Here is an 8,885-nt window from a genome sequence, read left to right as displayed (position 1 = left end):
GTCATATTTATAACTGAAAAAGGATCATAGACCTAAATTTAAAATCTAAAGCTCTAAAACTTTTCAAAGAAAATCTCTGTGATCATGAGTTAGGTAAATATTTCTAAGATACAACACCAAAAAAGTACAATCCATAAAAGAAACAAATTAATTAATAGGGCTTCATCAAATTTAAAGCTTCTCTTCAAAAGATACTGTAGAAAATGAAACAACAAGACCCAGACTGGAAAATAATCTTTTGCAAAGTACATATGTATCTAGATGACACAAAAAACTCTGAAATGCAATAATAATAAAACAAAGGACACAATTAAAAATGGGCAGAAGATTTCAGCAGACATTTCACCAAAGATATACAGAGGGCAAATAAGCACATAAAAATGTTAAACATCATTAGCATTGGGGAAATAAAACTCTCATGAGATATATCACTGCACATTTATTAAAATGGCTAAACTTAGAATGAGAGACCACACCAAGTGTTGGTGAGAATTTGGAGGAAGTGGAACTCTCATACACTACTCTTGGAAATGTGAAATGATACAAACACTTTGGAAAACAGTTTGGCAGGCAGCTTCTTAAAAAGTTAAACATATACCTACCATATAATCTAGCCATTTTATTCTATATATCTACTTAAGAGAAAGAAAAGCTATGTCTGTACAAATATTTACATGTGTATTGATACAAGTTTTATTTCTAGTAGCCAAAAGCTGGAAATAACCCAAATATCAGTGAACAGATAAATGGTTAAACAAATTATGGTATGTCCATAAAATGGAATACCAATTGGCAATAAAAGAAATTAGTTATTGATATAGATAATAGCATGAATTAATATGAAATTAATTATGCTAAATGAAGGAAAAAAGTATATATATATATGTGTATATATATATATATATATGTATATATATATTGTGTGATTCCATTTATAGAAAACTCTAGAAAATGAAAATGAATTTATAGTGATAGAAAACAGATGTGGTTTTGGTTGACTATTGGGAAGCAGCTGGGATAGAGAAATTACGAAGAGACACAAGGAATTTTTTCAGAGATCTTTGTTCTTTCTGCTTATTTGTTTATTTAAGGTGCACAAGTTGGTGTTTTGATATACATGTACATTACGAAATAATCACCACAATCAAGATGATTGGCATATCCATCATTTCACACAGTTACCATTTCTTTCCATTTGTGTGTGTGTGTGTGTGTGTGTGTGTGCGCGCGCTAAGAATACTTAAGGTGTACCTGCTTAGCAAATCTCAAGTATGCAAATCTCAAATATATTGCTAACTACAGTCACATTGCTGTATATTAGATCTCCAAAATTTACTACTCATCTTGCATAACTGAAACCTTGAACCTTTAGCCAATATCTCCCCAGTTTCCTCCCCTACCCCATAAAATGTTTTTTTTTCATTATGATGATGGTTTCAAGGGTATATACATATGTCAAAATTTACCAAATTGTGCACTTAAATGTATATCTTGTATGTCAATTTTATCTCATTGAAGCTTGTTTTCTTTTAAAGGCAGTGTTTAGCCCTACTGTCTGCTTCATGAGATGTATAAAGAGTGCTGAAAAATCAGAGGGAAAAATCCTGCAGTTCTATGCTATGTACTGTTATGCTGGAAGATGCTGAATGATGCAATTTGGGGAGATAGAGTCACAAAATATTGGAATAGCACGAGATGAACATGATGTGGTAAGGCAAAAAAGCCTGGCTTCATAACTTCTGCAAGAAAAATGATGAAAATTCTTAAGCCTAGAAAAATATTGGCAGATAAAATAAGCTATTAAATGAAAATACTCCTGCAAAAGGTGATCTGAATTCTCAGATAAAGGATTATCAAAACCAGCAACATATTAATTCAGAGTCTCTCATATGAAAGAAATTGGATACCAAATTACCTGTCTGAAAAATCTTAAAAGTAATAAAGGATAGATAGAATCTTTAATTTTTTTTCTTTCTCACAACAAGCTAAGTGGATTACGTGAAGATAGTGGATGTAGCTTTGAAAGCTGGTTTCTGGCCACTTGTATAAATATGAGTCAGTCGATACTTCTCTAAATCACAGTTTTCCCATCTATAAAAAAAATGAGGTTAGTAACACCCAACTCAAGGTTTGTTGTGAGCATGTCTTTATGTATACGGAAGTTCTATTTCACAGTAGGCACAAAACAAATATTGTTGAAATGATTCTAGTGCACCTTTTTACTCTCAAAAGTTAATGTTTACTTTTTTCTGACTATATGTATTAGTCAAGACAATTAACGCTTGGCTATGGCACAGTAGCTTAAAACAATATTGTTTATTTTTCAGTCATATGCAAAGACTTTGAGGGTTCCAGATCCTTCCATGCTGTGATAATTCTGATATCTTAATACATGCCATCCAAGGCTCTCCATCAGAAAAAGAGAGAAATTAAAGGTTGAACACTACATTTGCATGTTCAGCTTGAAAGTAATTCACTTTAGTTTTTTTTCATATTTCATTGGCTAGAATCAATCACATGACCTGAGTAACTGAAGTGACTAGGACGTGGTTTTCTCCCATGTGCTCAAGCAGAGAACTGAGCACAATATAGCTGAGCACAATAGCGTCTGTCACATTATATCATTGGGTTTATTTTTAGATACCTGGAATGCCATTTTGATTACTTAGGACCATGTTTCTTGTCATGAATCAAAATGTACATGCTGATATCCTTAGAACTTGAGAAATCACTGAATGTTTAAGAAGAAAATTATTTATTTACTTAAATATGAATTTAAAATAATCTATTCCTTGACTATTATCAAAAAGACATGAAAATAACAAGGGTTGGTTAAGATGTGGAGAAAGGGACCCCTTGTGCATTGTTGGTGGGAATGTAAATTGGTGCAACCAAATGGAAACCAGTATGGAGATTCCTCAAAAAATTAAAAATAGTACTACCATATGATCCAGCAGTTCCATTTCTGGGTATTTATTTGAATAAAACAAAAACACAAACTCAAAAAGATATCTGCACTCCCATGGTCATTGCAGCGTTATTTACAATAGCCAAGATATGGAAACAATCTAAGTGTCTATAGATGGATGAATGGGTTAAGAATATGTGGTGTATATAGATACAATGGAATATTATTCAGTCATAAAAAAGAATGAAATCTTGTCATTTACAACAACATGGGTGGGTTTTGAGGACATTATGCTAAGTGCAGTAAGTCAGGCAGAGAAAGACAAATACTGTATGACCTCACTTATATGTGGAATATAAAAAAAAAAACCCTCATGGATATGGGGAACAGATTGGTAATTGCCAGAGTCAGGGTGGGAGGGTGGAAGTGAAATGGGTGAAAGGAGTCAAAAGCTACAAACTTTCAGTTATAAAATAAATAAGTCTAGGAGATATGATGTACAGCATGGCAAGTACAATTAACAATACCGTATTTCATATTTGAAAATTGCTAAAAGAGTAAATCTTAAAAGTTCTCATCAGAAGAAAAAAGCCTGTAACCATGAATAGTGATGGATGTTAATTATACTTACTGCAGTGATCATTTCACAATATATACAAATATCAAATCATTATGTTGTACACCTGAAACTAATGTAATGTTAGATGTCAATTATACCTCAAGTACAAAAAAAAGTTAAATAATCTATTCCTGGTAGAAAGAGATGCTGCTTTTCTTTACTACAATTTGCCTAAATATTTCTGGTCATCTTTGAGGACATGCATCCATCTGCTTCATAGTGTCTCCATTGATAAGACCCAAGTTCCTGGCATCTCTGTCAGGTCTTATTGGAATTTTGTTGAGTGTATCCTAACCGATCATCCTGCTCCCACTGTTGCCCTCTAAAGAATATTATACACAGCAGCCATAGTGACCTTCTAAAAATCTAAATCAGATCATGTCACACTTTGGATTAAAGCCCTCCAGTCCCATTATACTCAGATTCAAATTCAAATTCTTATTTTAGTAAGAGCGATTAATATGAAATCTGCACCCTTGACAGATTGTTAAATGTACAATACAGTATTGTTAGCTATAAGTACAGTGTTGCACATCAGATCTCTAGAACTTACTTATTTTGCATAACTGAAATTTAATACGTGTTGATTACAAATTCCCCATTTCTCCTTCTCCCTAGACCTTGGCAACCACTATATTATTCTTTGCTTCTATGAGTTTGACACCATATACAACTGGAATAATGTAATATTTGTCCTTCTGTGCCTGGTTTCTTTCACTTAGCATAATGTTCTCAAGGTTTATACACGTTTTGCATATCATAAAAATTTCCTCCTTTTTAAAACACTGAAGAATATTCCATTGTGTGTATATACCACATTTCCTTTATCCATTATCTGTCAATGGACATTCAGGGTGGCTTCCACATGTTGGCTATTGTGAATAGTGCTGCAATGACTCAAACTTTTACTTTGGCCTAGAGAATCCAGCATATTTCAAGCACAAAACATGCCAAGTCTTCTTCCAGCTCTAGACTTAATATACATGGGTGCACGTGCACACACACACACACACACACACACACACACAAACACATTTCTCAAAATCAGCTCTTTATCCACAACTCAAGGTATAGAAATTAGAAAATTAACTAAATTGATTGCATATCTAAAATAGGTAGTATTATGGTCTTGGAATCTTTTCTTTCACTGAAGTTGTAACACAGAGAAAAGGCTTATGTAGAAGAAATTAATTCATTAAGCTGAAATGTGTTGATAAAGGATGGGAAATATGCTTTCATATTGTTGCTTGAAAGGAAGAAAGAATGTGATGTCATTGTAGAGTTATCTTGGGCCAGTTATTGGTATATGCCTCCCTTTATGGTCTGTAGACGTTTTATCACTAAATGTTAATGATTTTGGTTGTGTCCCTTATCTTGTCTTATAAAGTACGACATTATTTTATTGGTAAGTTCTAAAGAGTTTCTTAGCACCTGTCCTTCATGTAAGATTTCTGGTGAAAATATACCTGTTTTTGCTGTTGTCGTTGTTATTGTCATTATTTTGCATTGTTTTTGACTTTGTTATATTTATTATAGTCTGAAGCATATTTCCTTGCTGGCAAGTTTTTTGCACATGGTTAGAAGGAATTCTTGTGAGGTCTATTTGATGCATTTGGAACTCTTTCCCAAACCATTACAAATACTCCAAAAAAAGGTTGTTTTGGCATAATCGGATACCCTTTTATAAAACAGAACATAAAATGGAGTTTATCCAAATTAGATCTACTTCAGCATTAATGGATATAAATACATTTTAGATCACAGTAAACTTATTTCCTCCATGAAGCTTTCCTTTATTTCCCCAAATTTGATACCCTCCTCCATATCATATGCTGCAATGTTCAAATGATAACACTTATCACACTTTATTGTAATTGCTTATTTACTGCTTGTCTCCTTACTAGACTATAAGCTTCCTGGAGTCAGGAACTATGTCCTGTTCTTTGCTATATAGTGTTTAGCTAAACACCTACACATGGCAGTGATAGAGTTGAATGATTTAATAAATTAATAGGATATACATAATGAAACTGCCATTACTCATGCTGCTGGCAAGGGTGACATCAACAACGTAGAGTATGTCTTTCCCTTTTATCACATATCTCAGTGATCTTTCCCTTTTTAAAATAATATCTGATGAACAATTTCTATCTGTTTACTTAGTAACTTATTTTTAATTACCTTTTTGTTGTCTAAACTCAATGGATTATAAGTTTCTTCACAACAGAAACCTTGTATTTGTTTTTATTCATAAAATACTTAGTTTTTTTTTTAATTTTTTTTAACGTTTATTTATTTTTGAGACAGAGAGAGACAGAGCATGAACGGGGGAGGGGCAGAGAGAGAGGGAGACACAGAATCCAAAACAGGCTCCAGGCTCCGAGCCATCAGCCCAGAGCCCGACGCGGGGCTCGAACTCGCGGACCACGAGATCGTGACCTGAGCTGAAGTTGGACGCCCAACCGACTGAGCCATCCAGGCGCCCCATAAAATATTTAGTTTTAATGAATATCATACATTGTAGCTTCTCAATAAATATCAGGTGAATGCATACTAACCATGCAAAACTGATTTACAACAAAGTATAGTCCTAGACAGAGTTTAGAGAGTAGCAAGAAAACAAATTGACAAACTATCAGAGCTTTTAACTCAAACTTCATCTAAAAATAGAGAAATCAGGCTATTTTTCTGTGATATTCAAGGTCCAAACCCCATGGTCACTGAATTAGCTAGAAAATTTTGGTCTAAATAAATTCAGATTTTTCCTTTATGTACCAATTTATTTTTCTCCTACATCTGAATTTATCCAGGTTGAAAAGGAGGGGGAGCGTTAGTATGGATTTTCAGCAAACAAAAGTAAAAACAGTGGAATGACCTGATCCACTATCTATTGTATGTAATTGCAACACCATTTACTAAAGACACAGTACCAACACTACAGAATGGGGGTTAAAATCAGGAAAGCATTCATTTTATAAAAATGAATATGAAAACTAAAGAAAATTATTCTCAATATGAATCACATTTTTGAAGTACATATTTTGTCCCATGAAAAGCTGATTCATTTCTATCACCATGGTGATCTATGAGAACATGAAATTGCCACAGATTTATGGTTTCACTTAGGGGCCAATTTTCAAACTAATAGGTGTGTGTCCCTTTTTGTCCTTACTTTTGTTTACCAATGGTCTTATATCAAGTTTTAAGATGGATATAGTGTCTCATTGTTGTTGTTTTTTTTAACTAGGAGGTGACATGTCCAGGTAACTGAAGCAGAACAAATTGTATGCCTCTGACAAATCCCTAAAAGTAACTAATGAATACAGATGCCATTCCACTAAATGTATTTGTCTTGACATTGAAAAATGTGGCAAATGCTGCTAGTGGTTCATGAAAATCCATCATTCATCCTTTTTGTTGGCACAGAGCAAGACTCCACCTTGCTGTAGTCATATTTGGGTATGTGAGTTGAGTTCTACCCAAAGGAATATAATTGAAGGTCACATTCAATTGAATGTGCCACATTCAGAGACCATTCATAAAGTCTCCTAAATGTGTTCCTCCATGTTTCTTTCCCCTTCTGACTGATTAGGGTGGTAATGATCAAGACCTTGGATGCAACATATCAAAGATGATAGAGAAGTTATCAGCCTGGTCAATGAATAATTGCATAAAGGAAAGCTACTATGCTGACATTTGATACCTGCCTTGTCCTGTTATAGAAGAAAGAAATTATCTTCTTGTTTTTTAAACCAATGAGTTTGTTTGTTGTTGCAACTTAGCCTATCCTAACTATCTTTGACCTCAGACTTGATGTGGAATATATGTGTGTATGTGTGTCTCATACAGTCATAATCATACATTGAGAAGAGATCTAATTATTAGGACCTAAACTGTGAAAGGAAATGATACATCTTCACAAATTACTTGGCCTTACATAAAAATTAGGAGTAACAAAAAGTGTGTTTTATACTTGTACTTTTTGCTTAGTATAAACTAACTTAAATGCTTAAATTAAGAGTTTTAGGGATTTACATAAGTTCTCTATACTGTATCCATATATTTTCCTGAAATTTGGGGGTTTTGTCATTATTTGGAGTTCTCTATTTTCTTAATAATGTGGACCAATCAAAATGTGGTTATTAGCCAATATTTGTTTACCACTTTACAAGGCTCAAACAATACCATTTTGATATTCTAACAATTCCAAATGAGCAAATTTGCATTTAGTGTACTAATAGTGATAATGATAATGCTAAGAGCAACTGTCACAGTAATGGTTGCTTACTACAATATAAAATGAATTTAATCTTCACACTCAATTTGAGGTTGATATTATCCATATATTACAGATGAGAAGCTGAGACTCAGAGAAGGTTAAATAACTTGTCCAAGTCTCTAAAAAACACAAGTCGCTGAAACCAGGATTTGGACTTGGCTTTGCCTCCAACGTTTGTGTTTTGAGTTCCCAACTCTATCATCTCAGAGAGGAGAATACTCAGCACCAGCACTTCACCAATTTTCCTTGGATGTTACTGTTTTACAGACAATTACATGTACTAGCAAGACACTAAAACAGCTCTGTATTGCTAAGCCAAAACTGGACTGTTAATCCTTTAGCTGTCTAGAACATCTCTTCTGAATCAAAGTCAAAATAACAATTTAAAAATGATGGGAAAATTGTCTTCAAACCTAAAATAATTACATTTTTCAAAATGTTAGAATTGTAAAATAACACCTTTGGTTCTTTATTATCTACGAAGGAAGCTACATCTAACATCACTTTCATTTTTGCTTGTACAACAATCTGAATGTTTATCTTTAACCTCTACTTCTAAACTAGGTTTCGTAACATAATTCCAGATATTTACAAGACACTCACACCTACTCTTTATATTGAAAACTTTAACTCAATTGCTCTTTAAATAAAACACCCAGTTTCCCTCAGAACTTGGCTACCCATCCTGACATTTCTATTTATGTCCCCAATGAAGAAATCAATTTGTCACTGTTCTGTGCCTTCTTGTTACTTGGTTTATACTGTATGAGCACCGCTTATCAAATTCATGAATTCTAACTATTTTTATACACGATCTATCTCTCCTAATTGCTTGTAATACTCACTGTTTTATGCATGTGTCTTTTGTTTAGAAAAAATTGACTTTAACAACTCGAAATCCGGTGATTTATTTATTTAACCACAAGTTTATTTGAAAATAAGGTGTCTTCTGAACTAGGTAGGAACCATAGCTTCATATTCATCTTTAGGCTTCTAATACAACCTGATGCAATGCCCTGATTTTAACTGGATCATACAAATATCTGTTGAACAACAAAGCACACTTAAGTACATTAATA

The 8,885-nt window shown here is 33.4% G+C and overlaps 1 long non-coding RNA gene across 1 annotated transcript in view; it reads left to right on the top strand.

Annotated features, from left to right (window-relative positions):
• LOC122217738 overlaps window positions 1-8,293 on the top strand; it is a 15,101-nt gene extending 6,808 nt beyond the window's left edge. The window contains exons 2-3 of the long non-coding RNA XR_006201649.1: window positions 1,536-1,709; window positions 7,880-8,293. This is a non-coding gene — a long non-coding RNA (uncharacterized LOC122217738). The remainder of the gene's footprint in view (window positions 1-1,535; window positions 1,710-7,879) is intronic.
• The last annotated feature ends 592 nt before the right edge of the window (window positions 8,294-8,885 follow it).

The sequence above is a fragment of the Panthera leo genome, chromosome B1 (genome assembly GCF_018350215.1).
Source record: "Panthera leo isolate Ple1 chromosome B1, P.leo_Ple1_pat1.1, whole genome shotgun sequence".
Taxonomy (NCBI): Eukaryota; Metazoa; Chordata; class Mammalia; order Carnivora; family Felidae; genus Panthera; species Panthera leo.
Note: the sequence above shows the minus strand (reverse complement) of the source record. Positions and strands in the feature narration are given on the sequence as shown.